Here is a 19873-nt window from a genome sequence, read left to right as displayed (position 1 = left end):
TAAAGGCATTTTTTATGGTTACTTTTAACCAAAAGCAACAGAGATTTTAAAAAACATTAGTTTAAGTTGTTTAATCTACAAGATTCAATTGCAACAACAAAAGCTTGTTAAGGCACTAAATCAATTAATGCAATAAAAAATGTATTTTAAATAACAAAAAATTACAATTTTGCATGAAATTATATAGTATAAAAAAAATATTTTATTTACTAGTTAGACCACCATTTTAAAATATTCTTAATAATAACCACAAATCAAAGATTAAAGTTTATATCAAAGCCTCATAGTTTCAACACAGAATTTGAGATTAATGGTTTTCGATATGATTGAATAGTAGTGAACATTGTTCGCCTTCACTTACATGTTACTCCTCCAAAACTCAAAGAAGAAAGGTTTTTATTTTAATTCATTAATATTTTATCAAAATATATTGTATAATATATATGTTATTTTTTTATAAAATAACATTCAATTTTGTAATCAAGATCAATGTTTTTTATTGATAAAATATATGTATTAATATGAACATAATTTATTTTTATGTAGAGTTTTGATTCACTATTTGAGCAATCAAAGAATTTCAACAAACTAATTATTTATCAATTAATCTATTCACTTCAGATCTCAATTTCATAGCTCTTGTTCAAGTACGACTATAGGATTAGATTTGTTGATCAATATAGAATTAACCAATGTAAGTTATAATTGTTTATCCAATTTTCACAAAACATAATTCCTAAATTTAGTAATAGGGACTACCATGCCCTATGTAACACTTATTTAAAATGTATTTCTATCTTTTAAAAGAGTTTATAAATAATGGATAACATAGATGTCATACTATTGTTTTAAATAAAATAATAAATTTAATTGTTTATAAAAAAAATTATCTATAAAAGTTATTATGAGATTAGTTGACCCTCTAATGCCTAAATACTTATACACACCTTTTAAAAACACTAATTAATTAGAAACACTAACACTATAACTAGCCATTTAATTTATATATTTACAATAGTTGATAATTAAATTAAAATTCTGGAAGCTTTATTTCCAAATAAACACATCTATCAATGTAATTATTAAACTACTATTTAAAAAATTAATTAATTTTTTTCTAGGTCTATTTTCTTTTCTAAGCTTTTTGCTAGACATGTTTTCAAATTAATTTTATTTTAAATATAATTACAGATTTTTATAATTATAAATTTAAGTCGTTAATCTATACAATTCAAATGTCCTATTGTATATTCCCTATACATTCCATTTATATATTCAAAACTGAATTTTAATCAACAAAATAATTGTACTATGGAAATGTGAATTTCTATGTGTTTTTTTTGTTTAGTTTAAAGTGTATTTTTATCTCCTAAAGAGTTTATCTGAAATGTGAATTTCTATCTGTTTTTTTGTTTAGTTTAAAGTGTAATGTTTATCTCCTAAAGCGTTTGTAGATAATAGATAACATAGATGTAATATTATTATTATTTTTAATGTAATAATAAGTTAAATTTTAAATTTGATTATTTATAATTTTATATTTGAACCCTTGATTACACTTACTAGCAGTATAACTTCTACATACTTATATGCACCTTTCAAAAAAACTAATTAATTGGAAACACTAATATATTAATACATTAGAAATTTAACCTTCAATCTCTTAAAATACATATAGAGAAAATCGTTTCTATAGTTTCCCTCATAATTATTTTTAGTAAACTTTCTTCTCCTCAAGTCTGTAATTCATGTTTGATAATTATTCAACGTGTGAACGAAAGAAACGAATTTCCAAACCCAATTCTTGCCTCAATCATGGATAAAACAAAGGAGCCACTACCGTAGCAGTAGTCCCTGCCAGGGTTGAGAAAGCCCTGATGCCCATCCTCGCCCCGTCAGCCAGCAGTCCCTCCCTGAGCCCTCTCTCCTCCCTTAGTGCTCAAATCATTAAGGCGGAACAATCTTTCTGCACAAACCTCCATCGCTTAGTTATAGTTTCAAATTTATCATTTGTTTTTAGTTCATAGTTATTTTTAACAATATCCATGTGTTGTTCCTCACATATGGATCCTAACTTTTCTGAAAATTTATTGTATCAACAACTATTCCCTATTCGCAATGGATCCCAACTTTTCTGAAAATTTAGTGTATCAACAACTATTCCCATACAACTTAGATCTACACACATTTAAAAGTTAATGTCAAAATAGAAATATGAAAAAAAACACTATTTTGAAAATTTAGTGTATTAACAACTATTCCCATGCAACTTAGATCTACGCATATTTAAACGTTAATGTCAAAATAGAAATATGAACAAGGAACGCTAGTGAGGACAACCATGAGAGAGCGCTGAGACATTTGTCGCCAAGAAGGACAAGAGACATACAAGTGCCTGACTGGGTGGCTAAGTGTCAAATGAGAATATACAAGTGTCAAGCCGTCTTCCCTACATGCACCAAACTTTACTTTTTACTACCCTTCCATCAATGCACTCGCTCCTGTAATTTTCATTTTTCACCATTTCATAAAGACTTCTTTCTTATGGATAGCGACAAGGAACGGAGATGTAACCACGGTCCCAAAATTACTGATAACTTAATCAAACCCTCCCCCCTTTCCTTGCTATCTTTTCCAAAATGATTAGTCAAGTAGACAAATGACTTCCATCGCGGGAAATATTGTCACCTTATCCCTTGGCCATGTAGGGTACAGGCCGAGCAACCAGTAACTCGATCTTGTTAACATCAAAACAAAGCTTACCGTAAGCCACGTCACCGACTAACTATAATCGCAATTAATTCATGGCCCACGTGCTTGACTTATGCATAACACGCAATACGACTGGCTAAGAAACAAGACAAACAAAACCCGACATCGTGCTTGCATGCAACCCACGTTGCCTCTCACTGATGTCACACACGTCTTCTGGGTGATCGCAAATGCCCGCCGAGGAATCGAAGAGGCCGATTTGAACAGTAAAATGCTTGCAAATGTCTTGGATTGTCTTATTCCCAATGCCCCCAATCTGGAACATGTGTGTCTGCAAACGGGAACGGAGCATTATCCGGGCACTCATGATATTTCCGCCATGGATTTGATTATTGATCCTGACGAGGTTCCGGATCAGGAGAGACTTCCCAGGCTGACTAATGGCTCGAAATTCAGCCACCATGATAAGTTGCAGGACGTACTGTTTGAAAAATTAGGAGTAGAGAGTGATATTAAGATCAGCTGGTCCATCAATCGCCCCACTGTAATATTATTTGGTTTGGCCAGTCGTTCATTCCCATGGAGTGGATCATATAGCTTTTGGGCTTGGATTGATTTTGTACTGGAAAAAGACTGGTGCACATCTCAGGGAACGAGGGATGAACAACATTCTTGCTAGTAGAATAAAGGTACTATCTTCTAAAATTCATGATGAACTGAAGCCTTAATTCTGTTGTTTGTTGTTATATCCAAGGTTACTGCAGAAATCATTCTACATGAAATTCAAACCGCAAACTATGTGCTTTTCATTTCAACAATAAATTGCTGAGCAAAAGGAAACCATTTAACAAAAACTTTGGATAATCATCTCAAGTCACATGTAAGTCTTGAAACCTGCGTAGTAACTGGTACTCATTTGAATCCTACTCTGTTGTAATTTACCTTGACTGACGCTTGCCTGCAGTAACCAAACATGTGAGTTTTGCCCACTAATACCTCAATTCTCAAAAGAAATGCGAAGTGTCTTTGGAGGATAAAGTCAGTTATAAGTTATGATGAATCTGCGCTTCAAGAAATCACTGGAGGCTGCTTCAGCGTGATTTTCCAAATTTCAATTTACCGTATTTCAAAACTTTATGTCTCCTACCTCTAAGTCTCCTTTCTCTTTCTAGTCCTCTATTTGTTCAGAGTCCAATTATTTTTAACTGTTCTTGTTCTTGCCAGTATTAAACAATTTCTACCCACCATGTCTCCATTAGAGAGACATGGAGACAAATTGCATAAGAAATGGTAGATGAATTCTTGCCTCTTGAGCCTTCTCCTCTTCCTCTTCAATATTATTTATATTTTCTGCAGTAAATAAACACGGTTAAACCACAAAATATGGATTCAGTTAAAGGTGAGGAAATTAAAAAATGAAATGGCTGCATTTTTTATGTTCTACAATGTTCGATGTGACCGCCAAGCTGGACATACCCACTTACTTATTTTTCACTTGACCTGCTTATGGGCTTTCTGTCATGTTATGTCTTCCCAAACTGGTGTCGGAGATGCAGGTCAAGGAAAATTTTAAAAATTAAACATGTAAAATTAGCTAGCTTATGTGTGAATAAACCCCAGAAATTTTCTTTTTCTATGAAAAGCTTCTGCGCTTTCTGTCATGTTATGTCTTCCCAAACTGGTGTCGGAGATGCAGGTTAAGGAAAATTTTAAAAATTAAACATGTAAAATTAGCTAGCCTATGTGTGAATAAACCCCTGAAATTTTCCTTTTCTATGATACAGGTTTCATTTAAAGACGCAGATTTTAGCATAGAAATACCAGGGGTTATGCCGATTCCAGCCAAGGATGTGCTGACTCCCATTCAAGACAGGTTTGACGATGCCTTTCACTGGTTCGTGAAGCATTCCTCGAACCTAACGAAATCCACAGGGATTTTGATAAACACCTTTTAGGAACTAGAGGGTGAACAGATCAAAGCACTGAGGGATGGAAAGGTTGATCCCACCGATGCTAGGCAAATGCCCCAAATTTATCCCGTCGGCCTGCTCATATCATCCTCGCCCGTTGAATACGAAGCAGATTGCCTCAAGTGGTTGGACTCTTCGGTTCTGAACAAACAAGCGCCCTCTTCGGTTCTGAGATCATTTCAATGAATGTTCATCTCGGCAGCCTAAACAAACCCATCTCGGCAGCTATAAACAACCCTGGTAGCTAGAAGTGACGACAAGTGTAAGCTTGTAAGCTTTGTAACCTGCCCCAACCGCCAGTTTAAAAACTTAGGATAAAATCGCTTCCCCTCGCTAAAAACAGCATTGGGGCACGTGAAGCTTGCAATAAGAGGCTAAATTCAAAAGTTTGGTTAAAATTTTCATAATGCAAAATTGTTCCCAATAAACTTTGGTTAAAATAGAAGTAACCAAAAAAAACGGGTCAACTGGTGAATTAATAGACGGTCAACGCCGTATCGAATGCTATAGTCCCTGCTATGCCGGAGGCAAGGACTAATAAGACGAGTTTCCAAACCCAACTATTGAGTGAATCATTGATAAAATAAGTCCAGGAACATGAATGAAAGTCTCCCTGGAATTTAGGTGCGAGTGCTCCACACAATTTTTCTGCGAGAATGTTTCATCCACGATGACAAACTAGTTTATTAAGGGAATTGCATTCTAACAAAACCGCATTTTAATCAATAAGTTTTTTTTAATATCGAGCTGTGGACTTCAATATGTTTTATTTTTTCCTTCTATTTATTTAAAATGTATTTTTTTTTCTCTTAGAACGATTTACAGAAATAGTTAATGAGATTGATTTTGTAATTGCACCCTAGTTACAATTACTAATACTTTAACTTCTACATACCTATATAAATCATTTAAAAGTAGTAATTAATTGGAAACCATGAAATATGTTTGATGATCCAAAATAAATATTATCATAGGTTATTAAGTTAGAATAAAATAATTATCAATTTAAGATATTAAATTAATAATTATTAATCTAGAATATTTACTTATTAAATGAAGACATTTAGAATTAGTATATTGTTTTAAAAAGATATGACTCTACAAATGTGCCGTATCTTAGGCTTTAGTAGAATTGTTAGTAAGTTGTTTGAATAGATCTTATTGTAAATGAACACTTGTTATTTTATAAGTGATCCATAATTAGAGGTAGTTAGGACATTGAGCTTATAAATAGCTCATTGCAAGAGTGTTTTGTTGTTCGGGTGTAAACTCTTGAAAAATTTCAGATGTAATTGTTTTTCTTATTAATAAAATTACGTGTCTGAGGACACTTCTACCATTATTGTGGTATCAAAGCTCCAGTAATGCTGCAGCTGATGTGAGGAGGAGATTCTAGCTCTACAGGCACATGGAAAACTATATTTATTTGGTCAATTAATAAAATTGTTCTTTTATCTGTACCTCTGTTGTTAATGGAATTAGCTATAAACTGATGGCAGATTTGATTTGATATGAGCATCCATTGACCCTGACATCTACGCTCATTATTAAATTTTCGACCAACCTATAGAGATTAAAATCTGATATTTGCAACGTTAATTGTCTATAATTGATATTAATCCATTACAAAACTTTGCGTGGAATCTTCTGTTGTGTTAGAGGAGTAGTTCTGAGCATGTATCCCTCACCAGTGAGCTCAGGCGGATGAAAGAGATATGAGATTTAATGTTTTGTACATAGAGTAGTAGGGTGTTTGTTTTATGTTCTGTATGACTGCGTGTGGAAATAATTTCTACGCGAGTGTGAGACCCTTTATGCTAAGATCTGCGATCAATTCATAGGAAATAATATGGATATCGAAGAGCAAAGAAATTAGCTCCTTTGTGGTTAAATCCAAATATAATCCCTCTGCAAATTTAAATTTGGCGATGGCAGCGGTATTATTCCGTGCATTAATGGTTTCTCCCTGAAGAATTTCAGGAGCCGTTGATGTAGCGACAGAATCATAGTGCAGGAGTTTTGAAGACAAATTTAGGTTATGAGTAGTCGTGTGATAGAATTCATGGCACTTTATTAAAACTTTGCCAATGTTCCTTTGTCTCAGGACGAGGCAGAGTAAGGTTGCCATGCAAACTTGGGAATCTTGACTTACAGATATCGTCTCCCAGCAAAATATTTGCAAGGCTCCAAAGATCTTCAAAGGCTACTTGGGAATATTTACTTACAGATGGATATATCACCTTCCAACAAATCTATTTGCATATCCAAATTCATGTGAGATAAGTTTTTTTTTTTGTAACTCGGAGAAATAAGGAAGTTTCTATTATTTGTAATATGGAGATATAAGGAATTTACTATTATTTGTAATATTTTTGGAGAAATAAGGTGTGAGAAGGTGTAAAGGTTATTTGTAAATGTTAGGGATAGTAAATTTTGTAAATTTTGGAGTAATAAGGAGTTTTTATTTGTAATTTTTTATTTGGAGAGAGAAGTGTGACATTGTAACTCAAAGTAATTTTACTTTGGGGGGGGGTTTGGGTAACATTTTCTTTTACAGGATTTGCAAGATCATTGTAAAAGTCAAATTTTGAAAGTTACCTTGTAAATTTTTGAGAAATTGACTAGAGCCAAGTGCAAAGCTCAGTATTTTTTCTCCTATTTCAATGACTATACAAGGGTCAAGGCCAAGCCCCGATAGATCATTTTTTGCATAGTATGTTGCATTTTATGTTGCCCATCTTGATATTTTTTTCTTTTGAGCTTGATTCTTGGTGTGAAGCTTCAACACTAAAATGTCAAAGTTGATTAATTTGTTTTCTGATTCCGACAAACTTGAAGGCGCAAAATCTTACAAAACATGGCAATGCCTCATTGAAAGCGCTCTCATTTATAATGAACTATGGCATGATATATGTGATGGTGATATTAAGCCAAATAAACCCACAGATGCAGCTAAACTAGCGAAATGGGAAGTTAAGAATGCCAAAGCATTAGCTCTCATTAAATCTTCTGTTAATGATGAAATGTATGTCCATATGGCCAATGCTATAGATGCATGGTCTGCTTTGAGAATTTTTAAAGACTTCTTTGATACTTAACCTAAATCAAAGAAAGTTGATCTACAATTAAAATTGTTGCAAAAAAAATTGACTAAAGGAGGTGATGTTCTTGAATATATATCCAAACTTAAGAATATTAAGAAAGAATACTGACTGCATAAGATAGATCAGGGTGAGTGTTTGTCAAACAAATCAAGCTGCCAATCAACTGTCTGTAAGTAGTGCTATCCACCATTTCTCCACCTTAAAATTTTGAAAGTTTCAAGTTTTGCTCCATGGGGGTAAGAATGAGCTTGCAATCATACATTCCAAATCGTTGAGGAACCTCTTCTGCATACTTACTCTGAGAAATGGAAATATGATGTGGACATTGGAAGACTTCAACTCGAAGATAGTAGTGAAGTAATCTCAAATATGTCATCTTAAAACCTGCATGTAACTCCATTTTCACCTATTCAATATGATCATCATTGTTTCTAGTAATGATCAAATCATCTACATACATAACAAGAATCACTGGATATTTACCCTGTTATTGCACATAAAAGTATCATCAGATTCACTTCATTGAAAACCAACTTTCCTAAGGTATTCATCCATTTTTGCATACCAAGCTCGGGGAGCTTGTTTAAGCCCATATAAAGCCTTGATAAATTTGCATACTTTATGTTCTTTCCCTTGAAATTCAAAACCTAGTGGTTGTGTCATATATACTTCTTGTAAATTCCCATTGAGAAAAACACTTTTTACATCCATTTGATGAACTTTCCATCCTTTCTGAGTGACCAATGCAAGTGTTAATCAGATGGTTCTCCATTTAGGTATAGGAGCAAAAGTTTCCTCATAATTAATGCCTTCTTGCTACGCAAAACCTTTAGCCACAAGTCTTGCTTTATACTTTTCAAGTTCTCCATTTTGGTTGTACTTAATTTTGTACACCCATTTGCATCCTATGGGTTTAACATTTTGAGGACAATCAGCAAGTTTCCAAGTGTTGTTATCAATTATTGATCGATATTCTTCAATCATAGCCTGTTGCCATTCTTTATGATTTACTACTTCTTTGTATGTGGAAGATTCAGTAAAATCATTTGCTAAAAAGGAAAAATTTCCTTTACTTTTGTGTGACTGCCTTGTTCCTCTTTTATTCTGCTCATCATGGCTTACATCTTTCAAAAGTTGAACGACCCATTTTGGTAGTTGATGCTCACTTGTTTGAGATTCTGAAAAGTCACCATCATTGTAAAGAGGATTAATGTAAACTGATGTTTTTCAATCAGTTGAAGATTCTGGAAGTGGAGAATCATTGTTTGAAGAACTGTTGCTGCTTAGAGATGCAGATGAATTGCTAGAAGATCCTGATGGTGTTGTTGAGGTAGATGGACTGGTTGAATCATATTCAGATGAAGGAAAATCAATTTCATACCAATTTGGTGAATTTTGTTGACTTTTCTAATTTCCTTTTCTTTGACTGCCTTTAGTTTCTAACTTTTGAACAAGACTTTTGATTTCTTCAACACTCTTACTCTCTGTTTCATAAAAAATTATATCCCTTCTTACAATAAATTTTCCATTCGTCAAAAGATGGTACGCTTTCTTCTCATCAGAACACCCAATCATTGTGCATTTCAAACTTCTTTAGTCAAGCTTAGTTCTTTTTTCTTTCGAAACTAAGGAATAACATAATGATCCAAAAAATCTAAGATGTTTAGCTCGAGGTTTGAAATCAAACCATGCTTCATAAGGTGTGATTCCATCTAAAGAAGCAGATGAAGATCTATTTCTTAAGTAGACAGCGGTATGAATTGCTTCTGCCCAATATGTTGAAATTAACTTTTTGAAAGTTAACATAGATCTCTCCATTCGTAACAAGGTGTGATTCATTCTTTCTATTACTCCATTTTTTGTGGAGTGTAAAAATTTGTAAGATGTCTTCTTATGCCATTATCACTGCAATAAGTTTTGAATTTATTTGAAGTGAATTCTCCCCCATTATCTGTCCCGAGAGTGCCTATCTTTTCTTTGACTTCATTTTTAACAAGTTGGCGAAAAATTTTAAACTTTTCAAATGCTTATGACTTTTGCTTCAAGAAATAAACCCAAGTCATTCTACTGAAATAATAAATGAATAGTAAGAAATATTTGTAATCACTGAATGAAGTTTTTAGTGGTCCACAAACATCACTGTGAACTAGTTGCAACAGCCTGTTTGCGCCCCATGAAATTGTTGGAAAACTTTCTCGACTTTGTTTTCCATAAATGCAAGCTTCACATTTTGAATTTTCCTTTTGGAAATTTGGAAGTCCCTTAACCATCCCTTGTTTTTGCAATTGAGAAAGACTATCAAAATTTAAATGTCCATATCTTACATGCTATAATCTTATAGGTGAAATTCCTGTAGTCACTGCCCCTGCAAAATCAAAATGTCTTGGAATAACTGTCCCTTTCATCCTTAACAATTTTCAATCTTCATAACCTGTCATCAAAATTTGCAAGTTATTTTTGACTAAATTAATCTTAACTAGGCCATATTCCATAATTACTTGATGTCCTGCTTGTCGAATTGTGACTAAAGATAATAAATTTTTCTTAAAGGTTGGTACATACCATAAATTTGAAATCATTTTCTCTCCAATGCCATGGAGAGAAACTTTAAATGCACCTTGTCCATAAGGAGTGTGTTTTTTATCATCTACAAGAAAGATGGAATTAAGTTTGCAATCTTGAAAATTCCAAAAAAAGTCACATCGACAAGTCATGTGTTGAGTTTCCCATGAATCCAAGATCCAAGCATCTTCATAATCAATTTTAAGATGGGATGAAAGTTTTATGTTTGGATATATATTCAAGAACATCACCTCCTTTAGTCAATTTTTTTTGCAACAATTTTAATTGTAGATCAACTTTCTTTGATTTAGGTTAAGTATCAAATAAGTCTTTAAAAATTCTCAAAGCAGACCATGCATCTATAGCATTGGCCATATGGACATACATTTCATCTTTAACAGAAGATTTAATGAGAGCTAATTCTTTGGCATTCTTAACTTCCCATTTCGCTAGTTTAGCTGCATCTGTGGGTTTATTTGGCTTAATATCACCATCACATATATCATGCCATAGTTCATTATAAATGAGAGCGCTTTCAATGAGGCATTGCCATGTTTTGTAAGATTTTGCGCCTTCAAGTTTGTCGGAATCAGAAAACAAATTAATCAACTTTGACATTTTAGTGTTGAAGCTTCACACCAAGAATCAAGCTCAAAAGAAAAAAATAGACAACCACTAGAATGCAACCAAAAGATTTCTTCATTATATCCAAGGAACAAAATATTTTGGTCTTCTTTACACAAAGACTAAAAAATTTGTACTTGGTGGTTCTTCAGATGCCGACGTTGTTGGAAATATTGATGATCGAGCATCAACATCAGGTTATTTAATGAGCATGTGGTCAACAGCAGTGTCTTGGAGTTGTAAGAAACAAGCTACAGTGGCCACTTCTCTAGCCGAAGCAAAGTACATTTCAGCATGGGAAACAACATGTGAAATTGTTTGGTTGCGCAGAATTTTGCAGGACTTGGGCATTTCTCAGGCAGAAGCTACTTCATTATTTATTGACAGTCAGTCAACTATTAAGCTTGCTAAGAACTTAGTTTTTCATTAAAAGACAAAGCATGTGGACACCAAGTATCATCACATAAGATCTCTCATTGCCAAATATGTCCTCAAGCTAATTTATTGTCCTTCAAAAGATCAGATCTCCGACATTTTCACGAAACCTCTTGGCAGAATAAAATTTACTAAGTTCACCGATGACTTTGGTATCTGTTGTAATGTATCTTTGGATCATAGTGAGGAATGTTAGATGATCCAAAATAAATATTATAATAGGTTATTAAGATATAATAAAATAATTATTAATTTAAGATATTAAATTAATAATTATTAATCTAGAATATTTAATTCTTAAATGAAGAAATTTAGAATTAGTATATTGTTGTAAAAAGATATGACTCTACAAATGTTTCGTATCTTAGGCTCTAATTTAGGAGAATTGTTAGTAAGTTGTTTGAATAGCTTTTATTGTAAATGGAAACTTGTTATTTTATAAGTAATCCATATTTAGAGGTAGTTAGGACATTGAGCTTATAAATAGCTCATTGCAAGAGTGTTTTGATGTTCGGGTGTAAACTCTTGCAAAATTTTAGATGTAATTGTTTTTCTTACCAATAAAATTACGTGTCTGAGGACACTTCTGCCATTAAGATATTAGAAATTTAATCTTGAATCTCCTAGAATACCTATGGCTACAGAAAAAATTTCTATTGTTCCCCTCATAATTATTTTGGACTAAACGTTCTTCTCTCCTTGAGTCTGAATTTCATGTTTGATAGGTGTTTAATGTGTGAACAAAACAAATGAGTGCCAAACCCAAATGTTACATGAATCCCAGACAAAATAAGTCCCTAACCCTGGACGCAAGTCTCCCCAAAACTTAGATACGAGTGCTCCACGAAGCGTTTCTCAGGGAAGTTTCCTCCAGGATGAAATTTATAGGCGACGAAGACATTTATTAAGGGAATTGCAATGTAACAAAACTGCATTTTAGTCCAAAAAATTTTGTAATATCTAGTTGTGAGTATCTATATGTTTTATATTTTTTAATGTGTAATTTTATTTATTAAATGTTATATTATTATTTTTTAAATATAATAATAAGTTAAATTTGAAATTTTATTACTTACAGATTTTTTATTTGGTTTTATATTTGCACCATGTTTACTATTAAACTTCTAAACACTTTTATAAACCATTTAAAAACACTAATTAATTGGAAACAATGATATATTAGAAATTTAACCTGGAATTTCCTAAAATGCATATGGCTACAGAAAATATTTCTATTGTTCCTCTCATAATTATTTTGGAGTAAACTTACTTCTCTCCTTGAGTCTGAATTTCATGTTTGATAAGTGTTCAATCTGTGAACAAAACAAATGGGTTACCAAACCCAAATTTTGTGTGAATTTGAAATAAAATAAGTCCCAAAACCGTGGATGCAAGTCTCCCCAGTACTTAGGTACGAGTGCTATACGAGGTTTTTCTCTAGTGCTATACGAGGTTTTTCTCTAGGAAGGTTTCCTTTGGGATGAAATTTATACGCAACAAACACATTTATTAAGGGAATTGCACTGTAACAAAACTGCATTTTAATTAGTAAACAATTTGTAATATAGGTTTTTTCTCTAGGAAGGTTTCCTCCAGGTTGAAATTTATACGCAACAAACAAATTTATTAAGGGAGTTGCATTGTAACAAAACAAGATTTTAATTAGTAAAAAAATTGTAATGTTGACTTCTCAACATTTTTTATTTTTTTATTTTTTTTTTTATTTTTATATTTCAAAGGCGTTTATAAATAATCGATAAGATGGACGTGATATTCAAATTTTAAATTTAATTATTTATAATTTTTTAAAACATATTTATGATATATCCTTTTAGGTCATCAAACACCTCGAGACGAGGGTGTGTGAGATCTTTGCGAAGGGAAAATATGACTCCATAGACTTGGTTTTGGTAATTCAATCTCCCTCATCATCCATTGTGAAGAGAGACACCATTCTTTAGCTGAGATGAGATCTATTGAGCAACCAAAAGAATACTTCCGTCACTAAGAGGGAGCATTGAAATTGGATAGTGATACTATTTTCTTTCCTTATGATGAAAGAAAATGAAAATACATGCCTAGTTCAGAGGGAGTTTTGAAATATTACATACATTAGTTGATATTTTCATCACGTGATAAAATTATGAAATTGAAATTTTATTTCCCTCTAAAATATTTTTAAATTCAATCTCATAATATTTCATGTCGGCTAGATCTAATAAGACACCCATTTGACTACCGTCAAGACTCTATATAAAGGATCCCTTCATCCTCATTTGGATCATAGAACTTGTCTTTTGGATCTGTGATCCAAAAAACGAGGATGAAGAATAGAGGGTTGACTTTCATAAGTAAGGATTGGAAGGTTTTTTATTATTCTTCATTACTGGTCTAGTTATTATCTTCATTAGTGAAATTTTGAGGTATAAAATGGGCCTTAAAACAAAAACGTACAACCAAAATCAAATTTATAAAAACCAAAAGGATTCAAGATGATGATTTAAACAATGGGGAATGATTCACCATTTTTTTAGTTAAAAAGGAAAAAGATATATATATATATATATATATATATATATATATATATATATATATATATATATATATATATATATTCAACTTATCTCCCTAAGATTTTACTCAAATTTTTAGCAGGAGAATTTGTTGGACGTAAAATTTAATTCCTCTTCCAATGAGTACCCATGTTGTACACTTTCAATGGAATCTACTATACAAAAAAGACAAATACATGAAAAGTGTGATTGTAATCTCATTTTTCCATATATATTTTTATTTTAGTATAGAAAGGTCCATTGAAAGTATGTAACACGGGTACTCCTTGGATGAGGAATTCAATTCTACATCCAACAAACGATCCTGTTCAAAATTTGAGTAAAATAGTATTGAGATAAGTTGAAAAATAGTTTTTTCCTTTTTCCCTCTAAAATTTGATGATGTAATCTGATCTTATTTTAATATTTCTACTATTATTTTATAATATTCCCTAGGAAGCCAATATTACACCTTAAATTTTCTCTAATGGATGTTGTTTCTCATTTATTGGTGTAGTATGAACTCTCTCTCTCTCTCTCTCATATACAGAAGAATTTTTTGGGTTTTCCCCTTATGGGTGTTTCCTTTGACTAGGGCCTAATTTATGTGTCACTCGCCTCATGGTATCTTGTCATTTCTACTATCAGTTTCTTATTACTGCTCCATGATGAAAAATTTTAATGCTAATATTGATGTTGTTAATTGTGTAAGAAGATTTCTCTAATTCTTCTCTTGTCGAATAACTAAAATATTTACAAGTTATTATTATTATTATTATTATTCTAATTTCATATGACAGGGAGTATACTTTAGGAATCATTTATTATTCTTTGGTATAACACTTCACATTAAGGGAACTACAACATCACCCCTATACTCCATTACAGAGCACCTATTGGCGTCAATAATAAAAAATCACAATAAAAAATGGTACAATATGATAATGAGAATTCTTATCAAAATTATTCTGAACTCTTCATCAAACAAACAAGGGATGCAAGCAGCCAGTAGTCCCATCCGGTATATAATTTTGTTTTTATGTGTTTACTTCCTAAATGTGGTGTTTAAACTAATCATATCCTAAAATTTTGAAAAAAAAAAATCTAAAACATAAACTAGTTAAACACCACCCACATATAAATCTCTATTATAGAACCTCATGAATAGATCAGAATTGTTGCACGAAACCCAGGGCTAGCCTTGGAAATTTTAGTTAGGATTCTCATAAGATTTTCTATACTTTGGAATATTTTGAGGTGGATTTTGACAAACTAATAGATTTATCTTTTATCAACAGGATAGGTATCTGCTTTTGAGCTTATGTAGATCTCAAAAACTTACATAATAAGGATTGATATTGTTTTAGGCGATATTTTTCCTCTTTTCTTTTCCTGAGAAGTTGAAAGCATCTAAATTAACAAATTGGTATATGCCAAGAGTTCTAATATCTTATAATCTGTAATGATTGAATGGATAATATCTAAGCCAATATAGACTTCAAGAGTTAGTACATATTGCTTTAAAGAAGAATATTTTGTGAGGTTTGAGGTAGAGACAGTAAAGTTAGTTCTCTCCTACAATGGTGCCTCATTTTGCTGCTTTAGACTGATAACAAAATAATTTAGATTTTCTTTCTCATTTTACAAGATAATATTACAGGTTTTTTGTCTCATGACTACACCCAAATTAGATGCTACTGCATCTCTGCTACCATCACTGATTGGCTCAATTATTGTTGATAAATAAAAGAAATTATATATGTCTGATTGTTGATGGCCTGACTAAACCAAATGCAAGAGCAGGTCATTGAGATTTGGTTGCACCCAGTTTCAAGGTTTGCATACCATCCAAATGCAATTGTACATTGTTTTATGTGTGAAGAATTTGAGCCCATGTTTATATAGAAATCTATAGGAGGAGATAATCTTCTTCAATTTTGTCCACAGTTTAGTTGATGGAGATCATTGTGCAGGGAAATACTCTGTGAAATCCTACTCTTGGAATGGACAACAATGGGGTTGAATCTAGAAGTCCAAGTAGACATTGAATGGCACCAAAGGATCAGTACTGAGTACATGGAATCCTCGAGACAAAAATCCATGCAAATGGAGTGGCATCACATGTTCTTCCCAAGACTTGGTTACTAGTAACTTTCTGGATTCCATAAAACTTTTAGGTATCGTTCCCTCACAGTTTGCAACTCTTAAATCATCACTTGTAATGTCTTCAACCAACCTAGATAGTACACATCAAAAAGAGATTGGAGATTACAAAAACTTATTTTTGTTAGATCTGAGTGGAAATGGATTAACAAGAAGTATACCCTCTGATATTGGTAAGCTCAAGAATCTCTAGAGCCTTATTCTCAACTCCAACAAACTTAATGGAACCATCCCTTCAGATCTTGGCAATTGCTCCAGTTTGGTCAATATACTCATATTTGATAACCAACTGAGTAGCATGATACCACTAGAGCTTGGCAGGCTGTTGAACTTGAAAGTTCTTCGTGGACATGGGATGAATCCAAATATTGAAGGTGAATTGCCTCATGAACATGGAAACTATGAGAATCTTAGTTTTTTGGGGCTTGCAAAAATGAGGATTTCTACAACAAATCCTCCTTCATTTGAAAGAACAATACAATCACTTTCACTTTATGCAACTCTGCTATCAGGACCAATCCCACCTGGGCTAGGCAATTGTTCTAAACTTGTATATCTATATCTCTATGCAAACATTCTATCAGGTTCTCTACCCAAGGAGCTTGGTAGGCTACAGAAGCTTGAAAAGCTTCTTCTATGCAAAAATTGTTTGGTAGGAAATATACCATGACATGTTGGCAACTTCGCAAGTTTGGAGGAGATAGACCCATCACCTAATGCTTTGTCTAGAAGCATTCCTAACACAATAGGCTACTTGAAGAATTTATCTGAGCTTCAATTCAATGTTATCAATTTTTGTGGTCCAATACCTTCTTCCCTTGTTAATTGCATTAGTCTTTCTCAACTCCAACTTCATAGTAGCCAGATATCTGGAGAAACACCTGACATAATAGGATAACTAAAGAATCTGATACTGTTGTTTGCTTGGCAGAATAGGTTGGAAGGAATAATTCCTCTTGATATAGGTAACTTCAAAGAACTTTAGTTTTTATATCTTACTGACAATAGGCTAATTGGAAGCATTCCTCTAAGCATATTCCAATTAAAAAACGTCACAAAGTTGCTTCTTCTGTCAAATGATCTCATTGGCTCTATTTCTCCTAATATAGGCGATTACAAATATTTGATTAACAATAAGCTCAGTGGGTAAATTCCAAAAGAGGTTGGGAAACTAGAAAATCTAGACTTGCTTGACATGGTAGATAATTAGTTTACAGGAACCCTTTCTCCAGATATTGGAGGATGCACTGCACTTCAAATGTTGGATCTTCATGGCAAGATACTTACATGTAATCTACCCAACACGCTTGGTTTTATGCAAAATCTTCAAGTATTAGATTTATCATGAATATGTTTGTGGGTTCCATACCCTCTAAATTGGGAAATCTTGTTTCATTGGACAAGCTGGCAATGAATGGACATGATATGTCTGGAGAGATACCAAGCGATATTTCATTGTGTACTAGGTTACAATACATAGACTTGAGCAACGATAAATTGGCTGGTAGCATTCCTTTTGAGATTGGAAGCATAGAAATATTGGATATTGCAACTAATCTCAGTTGGAATTATCTCTGAGGCCTCCTTCCTTTTAAGTTTTCTAGACTCACAAACCTGGAAGCCTTGGATATATCTCATGATATTCTAGTTGGAAATTCGAGCATTCTTCTCCAGCTACAAAATTTAGTTTCTCTAAATGTTTCATACAATAATTTATCTAGGTATCTGCCAGACACGAATTTTTTCAATAACTGATAATTATTTTGAGCAATTAGGGGATGAGTCCCCTGGATTTTTGATGTTCAGATAATCATAGGACTTTTGTTTAGTGCCATAGGAATGATGTTGTTTCTAGGGATATGTGTGCTAATTAAAACCAAGAAAATGCCTTAACAATAGCTTGAATATTTAGAAATTGAGTGGTCATGGCAGATGACCCTATTCCAGAAACTCAATTTGTTTGTAGAGAATGTTGTTAGTTGTCTGGTTGAGAGAAATATCATAGGAAAAGGTTGTTCAGATGTTTTTTACATAGTTAAAATTCCTAACAGAGATGGCATAGCAGTGAAGAAGCTGAAAAGAAGGAAGGGAAATAGATCAGAGACTCATTTGGTGCATAAGTGAAGACATTGGGTTCTATGAGGCACATAAACATTGTGAGACTTCTTGGTTATTGTTCCAACAACACAACCAAGCTTTTGATGTATGATTACATGCCCAATGGAAGCTTGAGTGGTTTAATGCACGAGATGAGAGGATCATTGGATTGCGAACACAAATACAACTTCATTTGGGGAGAAAGACAAGGGCTTGAGTATCTACATCATCATTGTGTCCCAGGGATCATTCATTGTGATGTAAAAGCTAACAATAAATCATTGAGCCATCATTTCGAACCTTACCTTACAGATTTCAGCCTCCCCAGGCTTGTGGATTCCTCTGACAATTACACCATGTCTTCAAAAATGTGGCTGGATCCTATGGATATATTGCTTTCAGCGTCCTTTGTTCCATTCATGTGCTGTTAGAAACTATTTATAAGATGTGTTTTAGTAAAGCATAGGATATTAAAAATATTTTTATGTCAAAACAAGGCATGAAAACTATATGTACATAGTTCACCAAGCATTTCACAATGTATCATCGTGAGTGTGAATGAATCTGGGGGAGATGGTAAAATAGAGGGCAGTTACACAAACTAGCCCTAGTTTGGTAGTTTCACCAACTAAACCTAGTTGGTAGAGATCATTATACAAAATCCCTTTGAGCTTGATGTGATTGCTAGAAATAAGGTCTTTTCTGCTTTTGAAAAATGAATGGTACATTATAGAACAATAAAAGAATACATCATGGTGCATATAAATTAAAGAGCGAGATTGTGATTGTGCAGTTTACCTATGTTAAATAGGAAAGGAGTTCCCCCATATCTGCCTTGCCTCCAATATTAAGATGATAAATATGAATATAAGACAATGAAGAGTGAGACTTAATCTATAGCTAAATATGTATATACTGAATACATATACAAACAAATAGTAAGAGATGTTGTAGATAATTTAGGAAGCTCATAGACTAATAATCACTCCACCGAGAAGGGCTTCTGACAAATATAAGATAGGAAAAGGGTCACAAAGACAAAATATACACGTGGCAAACTAACACAACATAAATAAAAATGTGGTGACCAAATCACCATGATATGATGTTTGTGGCACAACCTACAATACAAATACTTTGTTACAATGTCAATGTAGAGGTAATTGCAAAGCAATAAAAAGCAACAGATGACACTCCTTACGTACTATTTCGAAATCTGAAGGTTGATTGGTTAGTCACCTCTGTTATAGACATATTTGGGCACTACAACCTCAATCATATATGTCGATAAACCAAGGGCTCTTTAAACCATTAAATGATGTTTCATACCCTAAAAGATCATGGTCAATTGATTATATCATTTCCCAGAAGTTCCACCTGAAAAACCACTCAGAACTGGCCAAAACTGGACCATACTGAGTGCTCCTTGGTCAAGGTGCAATGCATACTGACACCTACACTAGCCAGGTGCGATGCATACCGAAGAGGCCTTCTGTGGGGTGCGATGAGAGAGAATGGACAAATGCTTGAGGCAGTTTGCTAAGTGGATCCTCATGGAATCTTCTAGAAACTTCCTCTATGACACTTGCCTCTTTGAATTCGCCCAGGGATGAGTAAGAGATCCAAGAAATTTCCAAGTGGAAATAAGAACTAC

The 19873-nt window shown here is 33.2% G+C and overlaps 1 pseudogene; it reads left to right on the top strand.

Annotated features, from left to right (window-relative positions):
- Positions 1–2887: 2887 nt before the first annotated feature.
- On the top strand, positions 2888–18685 carry LOC149265232 (uncharacterized; annotated as a pseudogene).
- The last annotated feature ends 1188 nt before the right edge of the window (positions 18686–19873 follow it).

Source organism: Pinus tabuliformis, chromosome 6 (assembly GCF_031772625.1).
Source record: "Pinus tabuliformis cultivar Carrire ecotype Pingquan chromosome 6, CPIR1, whole genome shotgun sequence".
In the NCBI taxonomy this organism is placed as follows: Eukaryota; Viridiplantae; Streptophyta; class Pinopsida; order Pinales; family Pinaceae; genus Pinus; species Pinus tabuliformis.
This window is presented reverse-complemented; position numbering and strand designations above follow the sequence as displayed.